Below are 18,390 nucleotides of genomic sequence, written 5' to 3' on the forward strand. Positions count from 1 at the left end.
GAAGGTAAATGTGAATAAGATAGTCATATAGTCCTCTTTTCCCAGATATCTTGAAACGGATGTCTGGGAAAAGAGCGCAGCAAGGAACAAGTACAAAGGCATTAAGGTGGGAGTCTGCCTTGTGTCTTTAAGGAACAGCTAGGAGTATAGTAAATCTGGAAAGAGTAGAAAGAGGGAATGAGGTTCAGAATGCTCTGACTTTATATTAAATAGATCATTCAGGCTTATGTATTGAGAGTAGATTACAGGGGAATTTGGAGAAACTGGGAGAGCCAATAAGAAGCTATTGTAGTTTGGACAAGATGGCAGCTTGGTCCAGGCTCAGACCAGAGGAGTAACAGTGGATGTGTAGAGGTTTGATACAGTATGAAGATCACATTGCTTGATTATTTGGTTATGGATTGTGAAGGAAAACAGGCAGTTAGAGAAGATTCCTAGATTTTGGTCTAAATACCTAGAAGAATAGATTTGCCATCAATTAAGGTGGAGATAAAAGAATGTAGAATAGTTTACAGGGAGGCATGGTAGAAAGGTGATGTTTTGGACATCACTTTTTGATCACCTAAAATTGAGCTGACTCTTAGACATCTAAGTGTAGACATCAAGGAACCAATCTGACATTCAGAAAAGAGGTGTCAATGGAGGTATAAATTTGAGAGTCATTGTGATATAGGAGGTAAAGTTTCAAAGTAATGAAGCTGTGAGCAGAAAAGCAATTGTTTGAAAATAGAAGAAAGAATACACCAAAGATTAATCCATGAGATATTCAAACATTAAGAGGTCTGAGAGAAGAGAAGGAAAGGCTATGGAGGCTGAGAAAGTATTACATGTGAGATGGGAGGTAAACAGAAATATTTTTGTTGTCCTAAAAGCTAAGTAAAGAAAATACAGCAAAATAGAGAAGAGTGATCAACTCTACTAAATGAACTTTTTGTAGGTTGATCTGGGTCTGACATTCTTTAGTGTGTCTAAAAGAGAATTGGTGAAGATTTGGGGTCACTAAGCACAAATAATTATTTTTAGGATTTTTTGCTATAAAAAGAGCAGAAAAATTAGAACCATAAGGGATAATAGAAGTTGTTTGTGCTGCTGTAGTTTAATATGGGAAAAATAGGGAAATTTTTGTATGTAGAAGGAAGGGAACAATTAGAAATATAGTAGAAAGATGGTAGACTTCTAGAATAATATTCTTAGAGAAATATGGGATCGAGTATAAAGTTGGAGGTTTTAGATTAAAAAGAGCATAGGTAGAGATTTAAATTAACATGTACCTAAGCAGAGTAGAAGAAGCAGTGTGGTTCTATTCTCATCTGACTGTTTCTGTTTTAATTGTTCAATGTATAATATTAAGGGAAGTGGAGATAGAATTAACATTTGGTGAGCTCGTAATATGTTCCAGACATTTAGCCTTAGTAATTTATTTTATATCACACTGTGAGATTCCTATCTGCCTTTACGAATGCAGACATGGAGGACCAAAGAGGTCCTATCCCCCTTTACGAATGCAGAAAAAGAGGACCAAAGAGGTCCATATTTCCAAAGATAAGTAATTTGTTAGTGGCCAACTAGATTTCCTTTAAGGAGACTATTTTAGAACACAGGGAATAAAACAAAACAATAAAACAACAACAATAATCATATTTATGTGGGATCTCAGATCAAGTAGAAAATGAAATTGGTGGCCAATTTGCTAGTAGAAAATGCTAGAATAATTACAACATCTGGTTCACTTGGGGGTTGGAAGATGAATGGGAAACCAGATTAAATCTGAGATTTAGCTTCATATTTGAAGTACTATCCTTGGATAGATGTGGTTAAGTGTCCTAAAAGCCAAATAGTTTAAGTTGAAAGTCTGAAATGAAGTAGATGTTGTGGGGTTGTAAAGTTTTAAAAGAACAGCATCAATTGTTCCATTGTTTACTGACAGGCAGGGAGAGCATCTTGAAGCCAATGATTAAAAGACCATTATAGTTGTCCAACTCAATTTTTCCACAGAATAAATACTTTTTTCTTATAGAAACTGGGGTTGAAGTTGAAAACATATAAGACATGCCACCAGCAAAAAGAGCTATGTCACAAAATAAATTCTTTGTAGAAAATGCTTTCCTTTCTTCTATCCAATATGATAATACATTTTTAATGTATTCTTTTTCACATTATAGAACATCTACCAGCTTAATAATTATGATGCAATCTTTGCTTTAACTCCTGCATTACTTTCCATTATACATTTTGTTGATAATATTTTTTTAATAATTTTTTTATTTTCCCACTGTACAGCGAGGGGGTCAGGTTATCCTTACATGTATACATTACAATTACATTTTTTCCCCCACCCTTTCTTCTGTTGCAACATGAATATCTAGACAAAGTTCTCAATGCTATTCAGCAGGATCTCCTTGTAAATCTATTCTAAGTTGTGTCTGATGAGCCCAAGCTCCCGATCCCTCCCACTCCCTCCCCCTCCCATTTGATCTTTAATATTTCTCCTCTGCATGCTCTTCTCCTTCCCCTCATGGTGGTGCATGCTAAGGTAGTTTAGAAAATGACCAACTTGAGAAATCATACCAGTACATAAATTTGTGTTAGTAACAATCACAGAAGCTCATTCTGGAGTTGATAATCTTAAATTCTGGACTAGATGTAGAAGCACAATTTCTCATCACAAATCTTCACATAGTCCTTTTTCAGTGGATAGAATATATAACACTCCTTGTATTAGATTCCCAGGGCTGCTACAGAAACTGTGTGGCTTTAGACAGAAGAGCTTTATTCTCTCACAGGTCTGAAGTAGAGAAATCCAAAGTCAAGAAATTGGCAGGGTTGGTGCCTACTGGAGGTTCTGAAGGAGAATCTTTCTGCTGATTGCCAAAAGTCATTGGCATTCTTCTGCTTGAGGTTGTATTGCTCCAGTCTCTAATTCTGTTGTCACATGTGTGTACTTCCTTGGGTGTCTCCCCATATCTTTGTGTTTTCATATGGCCTTATAAACATACTAGACATAAGATTTATGATCCACCCTAATCCAGTATGAACTCAATTACATTCGCTAAGGCTCTATTTCCAGATAAAGTTATTATTTTGTTAGGGTTGCTATAACAAAGAACCACAAACTGCATGACTTAAAGAATAGAATAATTTTGGACTCAGAGTTTTAAAGATTAAAAGTCTGAGGAGTTCTTGTTGTGGCTCAGCAGTAACAAACCTGACTAGGTTTCATGGTGTTGCCAGTTCGATCCCTGGCCTCACTCAGTGGGTTAAGGATTCGGAGTTGCCATGAGCTGTGGTGTAGGTCATAGTTGTGGCTCGGATCTGGTGCTGCTGTGGCTGTGGCTGTGGCTGTGGCTGTGGCTGTGGCTGTGGCCAGCAGCTGTAGCTAAACTTCCATATGACGCAAGTGCAGCCCTGAAAAAAAAAAAAAAAAAGAAAAAGAGACTTTGGCATGCTTGGTTGTTTCTGAGGGCTGTGTGTTGGAATATTCTGTACTAGGTCTCTCTCCTTGGCTTGTAGATGGCTATCTTCTTCCTGTCGCTTCACAGGGCATTCTCCCTTTGTCTATTGAGGCATGATTGACATGTTAGTTTTAGGCATACATTATGATTTGTTACTTGTATATGTTATGAAATCATCACCACAATATTTTAGTTAACATCCATCCCCATATAAAGTTACAAAGTTTTTCTTTCTTGTGATGAGAACTTTTAAAAGGTACTCTTAGCAACTGTCAAATACACAGTACAGTATTAACTGTAGCCACCATGCTATACATTACATCTCTGTGGCTTATTTTGCAACTGTAAGTTTGTACCTTTTGAGCCTTCTTCATCCATATTTCCCACCCCTCACTCTAGCCCCTGGCAACTATCACTTGTTCTATGAGGTTGCTTTTTTGTTTGTTTGATTTTTAAATTCCACATTTATAAGTGAGATCATACAGTTGTCTTTCTTTGGCTTATTTCCCTTAGTATAATGCCCTCAAGGTCCATCCATGTTGTCTCAAATGCAAGGTGTCATTCTTTTTATGGCTTGATAGTATTTTGTTTTCTTTATCCATTTATCCATCAGTGGACACTTAGGTTGTTTCCATATCTTGAATATTGTTAAGTAATAATGAAGTGAACATATGGGTACATATATCTTTTCAAATTAGTATTTTTGTTTTCTTCAGATAAATGCCAAGAAGTAGAATTGCTAAATAATATGGTAGTTCTGTTTTTAGTTTTTGAGGCATCTCCACATTGTTTCCATAGTGATTGTGTCAATTTACATTCCCTCCCAACAGTTTCAACAAGGGTTTCTTTTTTCCGGCATCCTTACCAATACTTGTCATTAGTTGTCTTTTTGGTAATAGGTATTTTGATAGGCATGAAGTTATGTCTCTTTGTAGTTTTTATTTGCATTTCCCTGATGGTTGGGGATGTTGAGCATCTTCTTATATACTTGTTTCACATCTGTTTGTTTTCTTTGGAAAAATATCTATTTGGATCCTCTTCCCATTTTTTAGTTTTTTTTTTTTTTTTTTTTTTTTTTGCTACTGAATTGTTAAGTTAACCCTTTTTATAAGGATACCAATCATATTGGGTTAGGGCCCACCCTAATGATCTCCTCTTAACCACTTACATCTGTGAAGAGCGCTTTCTTTCTCTCTCTCTTTCTTTCTTTCTTTCTTTTTTTCTTTTTATTCTTTCTTTCTTTCTTTCTTTCTTTCTTTCTTTCTCTCTCTCTCTCTCTCTCTTAACAAAACAGAAAAAATAGAAAACAAAAACAAAAAAATTGAGATGTAAATAAAATAGTTTTATTTTTTCAGATATACTTTTATCTTATCTAGTTTTTACTAAATATTATGTGATAGTTCCTAGAGTTTTCTGAAGCTAAATCGTGTTGAGTAATCCCCCTTTCCTCTATATATCAGTTTGATTTTTTTTTTTTTTTTTCCTTTTCCTAGGGCTGCTCCTGCAGCATATGAAGGTTCCCAGGCTAGGGGTCTAATAGGAGTCTAATAGGATCCAAGCCGCGTCTGCGGCCCACACCGCAGCTCATGGCAATGCTGGATCCTTAACCCACTGAGCAAGGCCAGGGATCGAACCCACAACCTCATGGTTCCTAGTCGGATTTGTTAACCACTGAGCCATGACAGGAACTCCCTGATTTTGTTTTAGACAATGAAATTTGCTCCTTTCTTAAGTCCCCCTATATATTTGTGCATGCTTCTGTTACATCACTCACCAGGCAATGTAAATTATTGAATTACATATCCCTTTCCTGACTAATCTGCAAAAGTTTTAAGGATGGGAACTTTATTTAAGTATCAATGCAATATAATATATCATCATGCACATGTAGAGTATTGATGGAGTTAATATTTCCCCCTTTTTTAATTTTAGCTCTCTCATGCAGATAATCCCAAACTTGAAACACAAGCCTTCTAGAATCTCCTAGCTGGCTTTCATTTGAGATGTCCTTCTCCGTTTGTGGCATTGGGATCTTCAGAAGACCCTATTTCTTACTAAGATCATACTCTGAGATATTTGTGTTTAGGACTTAAACATAGGAATTTTGCAATGACACAATTGAACCTATAAAGTCACATTCTGAGGTTCTAGTTGAACGTGATTTTTTTTGATGACCTACAGTATTTTTTTATTGAGGTACAATTTACATATAACATTGTATAAGTTTAGGGGGTACAAATGTATTGATCTTACTTATATATTTGCAATATTATTAGCAATATAGCTTAAGCTGACACCTCATTGTGTCATATAATTATCATTTCATTTTTTTTCTTGAGGGACACCAAGTAGTCTTCCATTTTTTTTTTTCATTCAAACTGAATCCTCAGAAAGATCGCAAAATGGTGCTATCATTATACCCCTGCTATAGGTTGAAAAATTATTGCCTGTTAGATTTAATTGACTTATCCAAGGTCACATGGCTGCCAATTAGAAATGCTGGGGCTCCTTTTCAAATCAAAACTCAAATTTCACTTGCTATTAAATCCCTTCAATAAACACAGATCTCTCCTCTGTACTGAAAAGTTTCTTTAAGTATTTGTCTATCAAGATAGTATGTTATGCATTAGTCTAGATATTTTTAAATATCTAAGTGTTTGGCTTTGTGTATACAAAGTGATTCAGACTTTTTTTTAACTTTTTTTTGGATTTTAAACATTTTATCCAGATGGTTGCTTACATATAAACATGGTGTTAGTTAAGATTAAGATCTTACCAATTTAAAGCTGTAGCATCATTGATTTTCAGTATTGTTACATTTGTCATATTTAGGCAATTGGACAAAGTTCTGTCTAAAATAATTTTTAATTTAAGAGCTATATCTTTGTTTACTCTAATCTTATTCATCTGGTATCTATATAATGATAGCATTGGAGCAATTTAATTATAGTCTATAATTTTCATTAAAGCATGAGAATGTTGCAAAAAATCAGTTTTAAACAGTGACAAAAAGAAATCTGAATAAAAGGAGCTGGGGTAATTGAAGCCATAATTGTAATTTTCAAAAGTAGAGAATCTGATTAATCAATAACAGTCTTAATTTTCTACTCCTTATTTCTGGACTAAAGGAAGAAGTTTTCACTCTTCTCTTCATCTCTTTCCTTTGAGGCAGGACTTTTGGAGCTATTACACCAAAAAAGGAATAATATATTGTTTCCTAATTAGGAGGACGGTGTACCTTCCCTCTCTTCTCTTTGGCTCACATACCGTTTTCCCCAAAAGCTTCACTGATCTTCTTCTAGAATATTTTTTTCCAAGTTCCTCAAAGTGGAAGGTAGAAGAGAGAGGAAAGAAGGATAAGTGCACACAAAGATATGACACAGGGACAAGAGCTTTCCTTCCAAGTAGATATGAAGCATTTGTAAATATAGCTGCTGCCAGGAAAGAAAGAGGAAGCCCTGTGTAGAATTATCAAGAACATTTGGATTCCTAGGCCTCACGGAAATAGATATGCCTCCATGCAGGGGGTCTCTGGAAAGAGGAATGCCCATGGCTAGTGATCACTCTCCATTGCTGCTAAGTTCCCACTCACCATCTTCCTCAAGCTCACCATCGTTCCAGAGAGTAAACTGGACAGGCCTCCATTGGCAGCTCTAAGCTTTCATCAGAAAGAATCGACATGCCCTTTTGGCACAGTGATTTACAAGCCAGGCAGTTCCTGAGGATTCTGAGCTGCCGCTAAGCTAGGCATCTAAGTAGCCCACTGGTGCCTCTCTCTCTCTCTCTTTTTTATTTTCTTATTATGATTGATTTACAGTGTTCTGTCAATTTCTACTGTACAGCAAAGTGACCCAGTCATACATTTATATACATTATTTTTTCTTGGTCCCTCTCTTGACTCACACCCATGTCCTCACCATCACACCCTTCCATGCTCCGGCATACCTGTACCACTGGCACAACCTGACTTTCATTCCTTACACATATAGGGAGAGACTACCCACAGTGCCAGGATTTCTTCAAAAAAAGAAAAAGGAGGGGGAATTCTGTTGCTTAAAAATGTTACAAGTCATTTATTTAGAGATTAACTTTATTTCAGTGAAAACTGAAATATCAATTTGCATTTTGAAATTTTTTCTGTAATGACTATTTAAGATATTTTGTATTCCAACTCACTCTGAAAGACCAAGGATGAAATTTTTTCTCCCTATTTTTATTTGATGAAGACCTTCAGCCAGCTGTGCAGTTTAGAAAGCATCTTTTTGAGGGAAACATACAAATATACAACCTTGGAGGATATTTACTGGGGCTTCAGACTGTCATTAGTATATTCTTTGAAAGCAGTGTTTTTCCATGTCTATCTCTATCTATCTATCTATCTTTCTATCTATCTATCTATCTATCTATCTATCTATCTATTTCTGTATTTATTATTCTTTTGGCGTTGATGTTACTTTGCTGTTTTGTGTTCTGCACCCAGGAGACACTGCCTCAGATTTCCTGCATGGCTGTTCCCTCTCTCTCTCTCTCTCTCTGCTTGAGTCCACTTTGGACAAAGCACTCATGTCCAGTGCTGCTGGAATCTCAGTTGGGCAGGACATCATCTTTGCCCTTGGGGAGCTTAAACTGCAATGACAGCCTGGAGGTAATAAGAAAAACAGAACTTTTATTAGTGGCCATGTCAATAAGACCAAGTAAATGTAAGCCTGATTTGTATTGAAATCTCAAAAATGAGGGAATGGCTGCTTCTGTGGAAAGAAAAAAAAAAAAGGTAATGATGTTGATATTTGGCACTGTGTTCCCTATAATAAAACATTTAATTAAATCTTTAAATGTGTACGGAGCACAAAATATGCACATCAGAATAAAACACATCAGGCATAACCAAAACTATAATTATATCAGCCATGTTGCCTGAGCCCACCTTTGTTGCTCTGCCAAGAATAAATGGTTTAAAACTTTCCATCCATCTGTTTAAAAAAAAAAAAAAAAAAAAAAGCCTCTGCCATACCTATACACATTTCCGTGAAACTTGGGAATGCTTTGGCTACTGATATAACAGCTGCGGAATTACTAGGCTGCAGGCTGTCTCTTCTAGAGGTAAATTAACAGCTACTGCTCTGTGGTTCTTTTCACACTTTTGTTGAGTGTCTACTCTGTGCAGGGCCCTGTGGTACATCCTGGAGATACAGAGATAAAAAGGGCATTAAAGAGCTTTCCTCAAAGCATTCCTGTCTTGTGGGAGTGGCAGATACAGAAAGAGAAAACAAGGTAGTGAGGACCCTGAGGGAGGGCAGCAAGGAGCGTTATGGGAATGCATATGAGAGGTGTCTGTGGTTTAGAGATGTCTTGTGATAGAAAGTCATCCCTGTGATTTAATATATATATATATATATATATATACATATATATATAATATTAAATATATTAATATATATATTAAATATATATATTATCTGATTTACTTTGCTGTAAACTTGAAAGTAACACAACTAAGTCAACTATACTCCAATTTATTTTTTTTAAAAAAAGAAAGAAAAGAAAGAATGTCATCCCTGATGTGAGTACCCAGGAATAAATCTTAGAGTCTCTCAATGCCTTATGCTGTTAAAGCCTAGAATGGTAGCATGGTCTTTGGGACCTTAACAGAGTAACTCCAGATTAAAATATTTCTGAGTGCTTATTTTGAATGTTTCCTTGCTTGTTTACTTGTGCGTGGATATGTATGTATGTATATCTGTTTGTCTCCACCTTCTTTACCCAGATAGCATTTGCCTTCTGTGACTGTTCCCGCTTTGCCATGCTTTAGAACCATTTACCTGCCTACTTTTGAGATGCTGAATCTGGTCTGTTGTGTGTTGGGAAACTGAGCAATCACCCTCAAAGGAAAAAAAAAAAAAAAAAGAAAAACATGTTTGTGAAGTAATAACAAATAGGCTTGACATCAGTGGTTCCACTATGAATAATCCATAGCAACTTAAATATATAGACTTGGTTCAGAGATTTTTGACATTTTATTTTGTATTCTAAATAACTGAGGCAGTTTCCAAATAATTGGGTGTTTATTGATTGTGAAACTATAGGAGCCACCCCTCTTTTCATGAGTTGATCCCTCAGGGATGTTTGCAGGCATCACTTACTCCTGATAGTCAGGGCACTGAAGACATTATCCCTCCACCTTGGTGCACTCCTTCCCTCCTTCTTTCTCTGCTTCCTTTACCTTAATCTTTCCCTGTCTGAATCACTACAACAGCCTTTAACAGGTCTTTCTATTTCCATTCCTGCTCTTGCAATCCATTCTGCATGTAGTGGCCAGTGTGATCTTTAAAGTCTAAAATCCAAATGCTGTCAACCCTTTCTAATCCCTTTAGGGATTTCCTCCTGCTTTTAGAATAAATACAGGACTCCTGACCATGGTCTATGAGATCCTCTGTGATGACTCTCACTATATATTTCCCCACTCTCTAGATTGTAGTCTTTCTGATCTGCTTTTGGTTACTGGAATAGCCAATTTCTGTCCCACCTCAGGACGTTTGTACTTGCTGTCCCTTCTACTTCAAATGTACAGTGTCTCCCTTTTTTCCTAAGTCATATAATTCTTGGCAAAATGCCACCTTATCAAAGTAGCCTTTGGTGAACACTGTTAAGATAATCTCACCTTACCCATTCCCTCCTGTTATTTTTTAATATCCCCTTGGTTATTTCCTTCATTATATTTTTTTATCTCTGTATGAAATTATCTTGTTCATTCATGTGCTTACACATATACTCTCTGTATGCCCCAGAAGAACATTTTTATTCTTCACTGATCACTCCTTAGCTCTCACAAGGGATTCAATAAATAATCATCCAAACCATAAACAGCCTTAAGAAATAATGCACTTTATTGGAGGAAGCCATCATCTCCCACCATCTGTGTTTCCTTCAGTGATACTATGCCTGCTATCAGTCCTCACCAGACAGAACAAGTAAGAATATATTCTATTCCCCTCTGATATGCAATCACTATTTGTTTATGTTTCCCCCAATGAAGAAAATTTCAAAGCCAACACCAGAGTCCTTAACTAAAAAATAACAGTACTCTGTGGCTCAGTGTCTGACAGATATAACCTGGACTCTGTTGCAGGGGCCCTTGGGCCTGAGTGGCTGCCAACAGCCAAGGCTCTTGGCTTTCTGCCTGTGCACGTTTCTGCCAGCCTTATTGCCTCTGCACTGAATTTATATTTTAATACAGGACGCCAGAAATGCATTTGTGTAATAGGAGCATGGAGAATGATTTTCCTTTTCCAGGACAGAAGCTTCATTTTCCCTTCCCACCTTCCAATTTAATTTCCTTTCCCTCTTACCCAACCCCAATTTCCCTCCTGTGACAAATACATCTTCTTTTGTAATTATTTTACTTTCTTTATCCTTGTTCTACCATCTATCTCTATGATAGAACTTCTCACCACTCTTTCCACTAAGGCATTTGATTTGGCATTACTGAGGAGGCAGCCCCTGAGAACTAGATGAGCTAAGAAGAGATCTAATTGGATTGCCATAACGGGTTTTATATATAGTATGAAATCACTCCTCCAGTGGCCTGTGCCGGGGAGCTCCTTCCTTATGATTTAGCCTTCAGTTCCTTCATCTGCATGCATCCAAGGTTTTTTTTTTTTTTTTTTTTTTTTTTTTTTTTTTTTTTTTTTTTTTTTGCTCTTTTCTTCTTTTATTAGGTATTAGAAACTATTGGCTTTCCTATGAAAAGCAGAAATACCTGGAGGATGAGATCTTCCTTTATATACAGAACCAAAGGCTGAGTTTTGGGAACCTGGTTTGTGACCTCCAGATGGTTGATAAGTGAAGAAGTATTTTGAACCTGACAGATAATGGGCAGCTTAGATTACTGAGATACATGGAGAGCCCAGTGGCTTTTTTAGTGGGTGGTGGAGGCTGGATCTTGGACAGTTTAGGATGGAGAGGCATAGTAAGACCATGATAGACCTAGAATCCCTCAGTCTGGTTGAGAGAGACAAATATGGCATAGTAGGAACTCGATCTGTGACTCAGAAGATACTGCAGAGCTGATGAGAAGAAGGTGATAGATTCCCAGCTGAGCTGCTTCAGAGGGGGGTAGTCTCTGCAGTTAAACTGATCCCTGTACTCAGGATGGCTTCACAGTTAAATACTCTACTGTTGCCATCTTGAAATTCATAATCATTTTTGAACAAGGGATTCTGCATTTTCATTTGGCATCAGGCCTCACAAATTATGCCGCTGGTCCTGCTTCCTGGCTTTGCTGGCATTTTCCCCATGCTGTATACCCATAGATGCTCTCATTTCTGAGAGATAGTAGAACAGAAACCCTCTGTGCCTGTCAGAAAGTTTGATTCAAACTCTCAACTAAAACACTATGAACATTTGTGTTTGTACCCTTATAATTCCTTTCACATCTAAAGGGAACAATGAAAAAGGGACATGTTGTAATTTGGAGAAATAAAAGGTCTGTTTTTCTTATTCCTATTTTTATGCATTTGTTCATTCTTTCATGAAACAGTTTTAAGTGTCTAACATGTCCTAGGGACTATGGTAGAAACTGAGGAAAAAAACAACTGTATATGGTGTTTTCTCACAGGGGGGCAATCAGACAAGGAAGAATAAAAAATAATTATTATAATAGCTACCACTAGTGCAGTGCCTATCATGGACCAGCTGTTGTTTTAATGGTTTCATATATCAATTCTTGCAAAGCCCTAGAAATTTTTACTATTAGTGTCCCCATTTTACCGATGAGAAATTTGAGGCACAGATAGGACACATAAACTATATGAGATTCCACAGCCTGAGAATGGTAGAGCCAGGATTTAAAACCAAACAGCTTAATTCCTTTGACTGTGCCCTTAGCCACTAAGTATAACAGATGTTAGAGGTGCTATGAAGGAAGTAAATAAAGGTTATGTGTGGTAGGGTGCTGCCCAGAGGAGGAAATGGCCAGTTCCCCTTTGGATGAGAGTGGTGAGAAAAGGGTTTATCATAATCATCTTGTTTGAAATGGACTAGGAGTCAGGAAGAAGTGCCCTATCCACTGAGGAAGAGGATTTACTAGGGTGAGGTAGGAGGGGACTGGGCTAGGTATGATCAGAGTGTTTACCATGAGATTAGCCTTGATAAGGCCAGCTCCCAGTTCTTTGTGTCTAAGGACCTTGGAGGTTTTATCTAGGTGAAGGCAAGTCATTATACATTTTAAGCAAAGGCTTGACATGATCAGATGAGAACTTTAGAGTATTCTTTCTGACTACAGTGTAAATGGTATAAATGATAGAATCCACAGTTGAAATACTACCGTAGAGGAATAGAGGGTTATTTTAATGATGTGTCAGTGACTATGCAGGCCGTACCAAAGACAATGGCTAGAGGTTATAAAGGGGGAAATGAAGGATAAGAGATGTTTTTTGGCAGCCTAATAGGATTGGGGGTTGATTGGTGTTGGGAGAGCTGAGGAAGTTATGGAGCTCAGGATGTCTGTGGGACATCTCACCTCCCAGTGCATTTGATGCATGGCATTTAGTTTCCCTCACCAGGCTTCTCTAACATGCTTCTTCACCAGGACTCAAGAGGGGAGGGCAAGATAGAGACTCAGAAGAAATAGAAAAGAAATAAAGTTTGAGAAAATGGCAGAGGAGAAAGAGAAAGGAAAAAAAGTTTCCAGAAAACAAACAGAGGACAGTATAGAATACTGAACAAAATGTTAATTTCCCATATTCCAAAATAAGGTAAACTCTTGAAAATAATGCCCCCTGCCCCCATGCATAGTATATGCCTGAGTCATCTTTTAAGAATAGAACTTGAGGGAGAGGTGAGTATGTTAGAACAAGACAGAGAGAGATGACAGAGAAGTATGGCAATAAGGCAGAAGAGAGTCCTAAGTCTATAACCTACCCTTGGTTGGGGCAAGCTTGAAAATGGTAAGAAAGATGAGTAGAGACAGCAAATCACAAACTGTCAGCTAAAGAGAGAGTAAAATCATTTAGTTAAATGTAAATTGCTAAAAAGAACAGACAGGTGCATAATTTATGTAGATTTGTATTAATGACTAGACAAATGAACATAAATTTTCAGAACACTAATAGCTCAGAAAATACATGTTGATTGAATTCAGCATGCATTTGGAGCATTTACTGTGTGGTATCCTTCATGCTAGGTACTAGAATACAAATCCAGTCTGTACAAATTAATAGCACACAGAGACATACACATTATACATGCTGCACTCAAGTACTTAAAATCTAGCATGAAGGTGAATTATCAGTAATCAAGTAAACATACTGTAAGACTAGAGAGATCATTAGAAAAATGAAATATTATAGATCCTTGTGAGAAGGCAAGAACTCACCGAGGTGAGTGTGAATTAGAACCGTACTTTAAAAGAAGTATTATTTTGTTTTGGCCTTGAGGAATGGAGTAGGTTCTCAGCAGGCAGAGGTGAAGGATTTTTGTCCAGCAAAAGGATAGGGGTAGCAGTTAATAAAGACTGGGGACAAAAGTGTCCTGTAATTTAGATCACAGACAATACTAAATTGTGGCACAATATCAATATTAATTTTAGTAAAATATTACAAGGCCTAAATGGCTAAGATGACTGGTTTTATTATCTCCTTTTTTGCCTCCACTAGAAAGAAAAGGGCAGTTTTTTTGTTTGTTTGTTTTTTCTTTTTTCTTCTTAAGGCCATACTGTGCCTTATGAAAGTTCCCAGGCCAAGGTTAGAGTTAGAGCCACAGTTCATGGCAATGCTAACCCACTGAGAGGGGCCAGGGATTGAACCCACATCCTTACAGACACGGCATTGGGGCCTTAACCCACTAAGCCACAACAGAAACTCCTACTATCTACTATTATGCATTAATGATTTTTTGGGCAAGAAATTATAGTGACAATAAGGGTAGTTTTAGAAGAAAGTGGAAAAAGAACTGGAAGTTTAGATAATTGATTAGGTTACAGGAAAGGAGACTAAATAGGAAATAGTTCATATGAAAGGTGGCTGGCAGTGGAACCAAAAAGATGCATTTGGGAGACATTTCAATGCAGAATTAGCAGAATTGGAAATTGATTGCAAAAATGTGGGGTGGACAGCAAGGAGGCTTTGTCCCAAAGCCTCCTTGCTGTCCACCCGCATCTTACAGTTGATAGCAGATTGGAGATGGTATGGCCCTGAGGAAGGTGGGCTCTTAATATATTTTCAGACCTACTTAGGAATAGATGAGCTTGTAAAATTTTCAGCAAAATTGATCATAGTAATGAATAAGCCCTCCTTTTCTTTATTCTTATCAAAATGAAGGTATAAGAAAAGCTATTTATGCCTTGGTAGTGTGTTCAAATAAAATATTAACCTCATCAAGGCAAGGAAAGCCTCTGAAAAAATCCTGCATCCATTTTTTACCAAAGAGGGGAAAAAAAGATGATGCACCTTCTGCACTGAAATTCCTCTGTTACTTTCATTTCTCAGATGGGAGTAGTTCTAGATTTCCAAAAGAGAAATGAATAGGATACATAATACTTTACTCAGAAAAGGGCCACCCACTGCCATAGCCTGTGTGAGTGTAATTCTCATTGACAAGCCAAGATAGAGAAGCATATATAAGGCCGCTTGCACAGACTCAGCCTGTTTTTCCAGCTATTTAACTGTTCACATCAAGACCTGTGTTTATTTGCATGGAAGTGGAATGGACCCGAAGAGCCTGAAAGCAGCATAGCCGAGTGTCTTGCTGTGAATTACAGATGAGGCTGGTGAGGCTTTGCCCTGAGACTCATATACCTAGATCATTAAAACCACAGAAACCTCAGAGAAAGACTGAAAATACAGAATGTGAAACATGAAGTAGAAAATTATCTAAAGCAATGGCAGGAAGATCTGGCAAGATTAGAGCATGACAGAATGCCCAAATTGCTTTTTGATGCTGACCTGCTGAAAGAAGAGAAATAGTTACAGGAAAAAGAGAGGGGAAGAAAAACAAACTCATTTTGAGATTTGAGGAAAACTGAATATCACATTTCTCAAGTGCTCATACTGAGCCCTTTTAATAATAGGATTCAAACAGGAAAATTACTTATTTGGGTTATTTTTGGAAAAAAAATAGAACAAAGTTACTAGCCAACCCAATTAGTCAACACAGCAGGTTGCCATATTTCCTGGCCAATAACATATGGAGGCCTTAGGGGAGCTGCATGCTGCCTTCCAGATCATTGAACAAATGACTTCCTCAGTGTGTTAATTATGCTGAAAGAGTTAAAAAAAAAATCTTCTAAATGTGTTCTCCACTCAAGGGAATGTTGAGTTCAGAGAAGCTAAGGTGAGTGAAGAACCAAACTAGGACTATTCCTAAAACCCCCAATGCCAGGATCCTGTCCCATCACCATTCTACAGCAACACATGTTCTTTATTCCTTCTGTTCATCTTATTTGCCATGTCCATGTCGGTGGCCTGCCTCTAACTTGGGCTTCCATAGTGAAGGTTAACTTTAGTGGAGGTTAAATCATTCTTATGTTTTTTTGTCCTGAAAGCTCTTTGGCATGGAAGTCAGCAATACTGATTGAATGTTGGCAGCAGGGGAGCCTATTGACTCTACTGTCAAGGAGCTCATTCCAATGGGAAAGGAAATTAGGGCAGGTACATATTTAATGTAAGTGCAAGGGACTGTGATGATCATGAAAGAGGAAAAGGTCTTTGGAAGCTTAAAAATAGGAGGGATGAATCCTAATCTCCCTCAAATATGTTTTAGATCAGGATAGAGAGTGGGCAATCAGAGAATGATTGTATTTCAGGTGACGTGGACTTTTGACAAGTAGGTGTTCAAGGAGAGCATGTGTGCCAAGAAGCTAGATAGCATGAGTGACAGAAGAGATGGAGGTGGAGAGGAACACAGATTGTTACTCTTGTGCCTGGAGTTGGGCTGGGGAACAGGTAAAGAGTAGCAGGAAAGAAAGATTGGGACTTTTTGAAGGACTTTGAATGCCATTGTGAGGATTTTACATTTAATTTGTTAGGCAAAGGGGAGCCACCAGATGTTTGTGCATAAGAGAGTGACATAATTAAAACAGTTTTAGGAAGATTAATTTGGCAGTTGTCTATGGTTAGATTGATGTTGCAAGAGGCTGGGACTTGGGAAAAAATAGTTAATGGGCTTTTACAAGTGTGTCATCTAACAAGAAGATCAGTAACTTGAAAAAATCTTGTAAATATTTAAAATTTCTTATAATTCCATTGATGTCTATTTAAAAGGCTCCAAAAGTGTATCAAGGACATTATTATTTTTTTCTTTTTCTTTTTTTCAAAGAAAGAAAGGTGAGCTGAGAGAACCAGTACCTGTAGTTGAAAGTTTATTTTCTGGAAAAGGTGCTGGGCCTCCCACTTTCCTGCCAGCACATCAGCTGTGGAAAGAGCTCTGGCTAGATCCATGGTTTCTGGTTCTTGTTCTGTCTTTGCCTTGCTGGGTGACCTTAAACAAGCCATACCACCTCTTTGGGCCTCGGTGTGAAATGAGGGCTTGGGCTCCATGACCTCTAACATTATTTCCATATTTCACATTTTCAGGTTTCTTTTCTTATTTTTTAAAATAGGAACAAGGGAATTGCAATGGATAAAGAGTTAATGCCTGTATAATTTTCTTCTGCCTATTTCACTGACTCATCAAGAATTTTAGAGAGGAGGATGAGTTGAAGACTTCATGCATGGATTTAATGTAGCATGAGCTTGTTTCATTTCTTGCAACAATTTAAATGCCATCTTTAATGTTTTTCTTGCCATGCTGCTGTTGCTGTTTTTCCTTGTTTCCAAGAAGCTAAACTGTTGCAGATATCTGTTCCCGCATCTTACAGTGAATTAAGAATATGTTAAGGATATATTTTATTCTTCATATTTAAAAAGATTTAGAATACCAATTTAAGTAAACTAGCTGTGGTATAATATTAGTATATCTTAGTTTTATCTGCAAGGGAATAATTTAAATCAGCCTTCTATGGATTGTAATACTTTAAAAACATGAATGCGGAGTTCCCGTCGTGGCACAGTGGTTAACGAATCTGACTAGGAACCATGAGGTTGAGGGTTTGGTCCCTGCCCTTGCTCAGTGGGTTAACGATCCGGCATTGCCATGAGCTGTGGTGTAGGTTGCAGACGCAGCTGGGATCCTGCGTTGCTGTGGCTCTGGCGTAGGCTGGTGGCCACAGCTCCGACTGGACCCCTAGCCTGGGAACCTCCATATGCCGCGGGATCGGCCCAAGAAATGTCAAAAAGACAAAACAAACAAACAAACAAACAAACAAACATGAATGCAAGATGGGTACCACATGAAGTAACATACAGAAATTATTTCAATTATTTAATTAAAATAATTAAATGATAATAGAAGACATAGTGAGTATTAGTCAACCAGTGGTAGTATTTCCAAGACTAACTTATGGCTCACATGTTGTTTAATTTTCCTTAACTAGGAAAGTGCTATGGTTTATAATTCTCATATTTTATTGTCTCCCTATTCATTTATTAATTTTTTTCTGGGGACTTCCAGATAGTTTTATAAAGGCTTGTAAGGATAGCATGGTTAATGTGTATTTCAGTGAGAATCTTCTTGAACTGTATACAATTATCAGAGGTTTCATCCATGTCAGTTTGGTCAGACAGATGGGTGAGTCAAATATTTTTAACTCTACTCACTTGTCACTTTCCTTATTATTTCTATTTAGGTAGTCATCATCTGTTTCTGGATATATCCTATTACATTTAAAAAGTATTTAGCAGACAGAATTTGAGTCTGGGTATACCACTGTCAGAAGTACCCCTCCCCTTTTCTTCAATTTTGCAGAAAAATGGACATAGGAACTACAATGGTGAAGAACTAATATAAAGGAATGACATATATTTGGAACAATATCCTTGATATGAGTTTCAGAAATAAGCTAATA

General features: G+C 37.3%; 1 protein-coding gene and 1 long non-coding RNA gene across 9 annotated transcripts in view; both read left to right on the forward strand.

Moving 5' to 3' along the window:
* Nucleotides 1-18,390, forward strand: part of NLGN1 (neuroligin 1) — a 687,335-nt gene that overhangs the window by 5,712 nt on the left and 663,233 nt on the right. The window lies entirely within an intron of this gene.
* On the forward strand, nucleotides 677-8,110 carry LOC146397601 (uncharacterized). The gene is made up of 2 exons (XR_014824381.1): nucleotides 677-3,221; nucleotides 5,078-8,110. It is a non-coding gene; the product is annotated as an uncharacterized LOC146397601 (long non-coding RNA).

The sequence above is a fragment of the Sus scrofa genome, chromosome 13 (genome assembly GCF_054392235.1).
Source record: "Sus scrofa isolate SSC_HxYL_T2T_F1_AM1 chromosome 13, Sscrofa_HxYL_maternal_Yorkshire_Landrace_v2.0, whole genome shotgun sequence".
In the NCBI taxonomy this organism is placed as follows: domain Eukaryota; kingdom Metazoa; phylum Chordata; class Mammalia; order Artiodactyla; family Suidae; genus Sus; species Sus scrofa.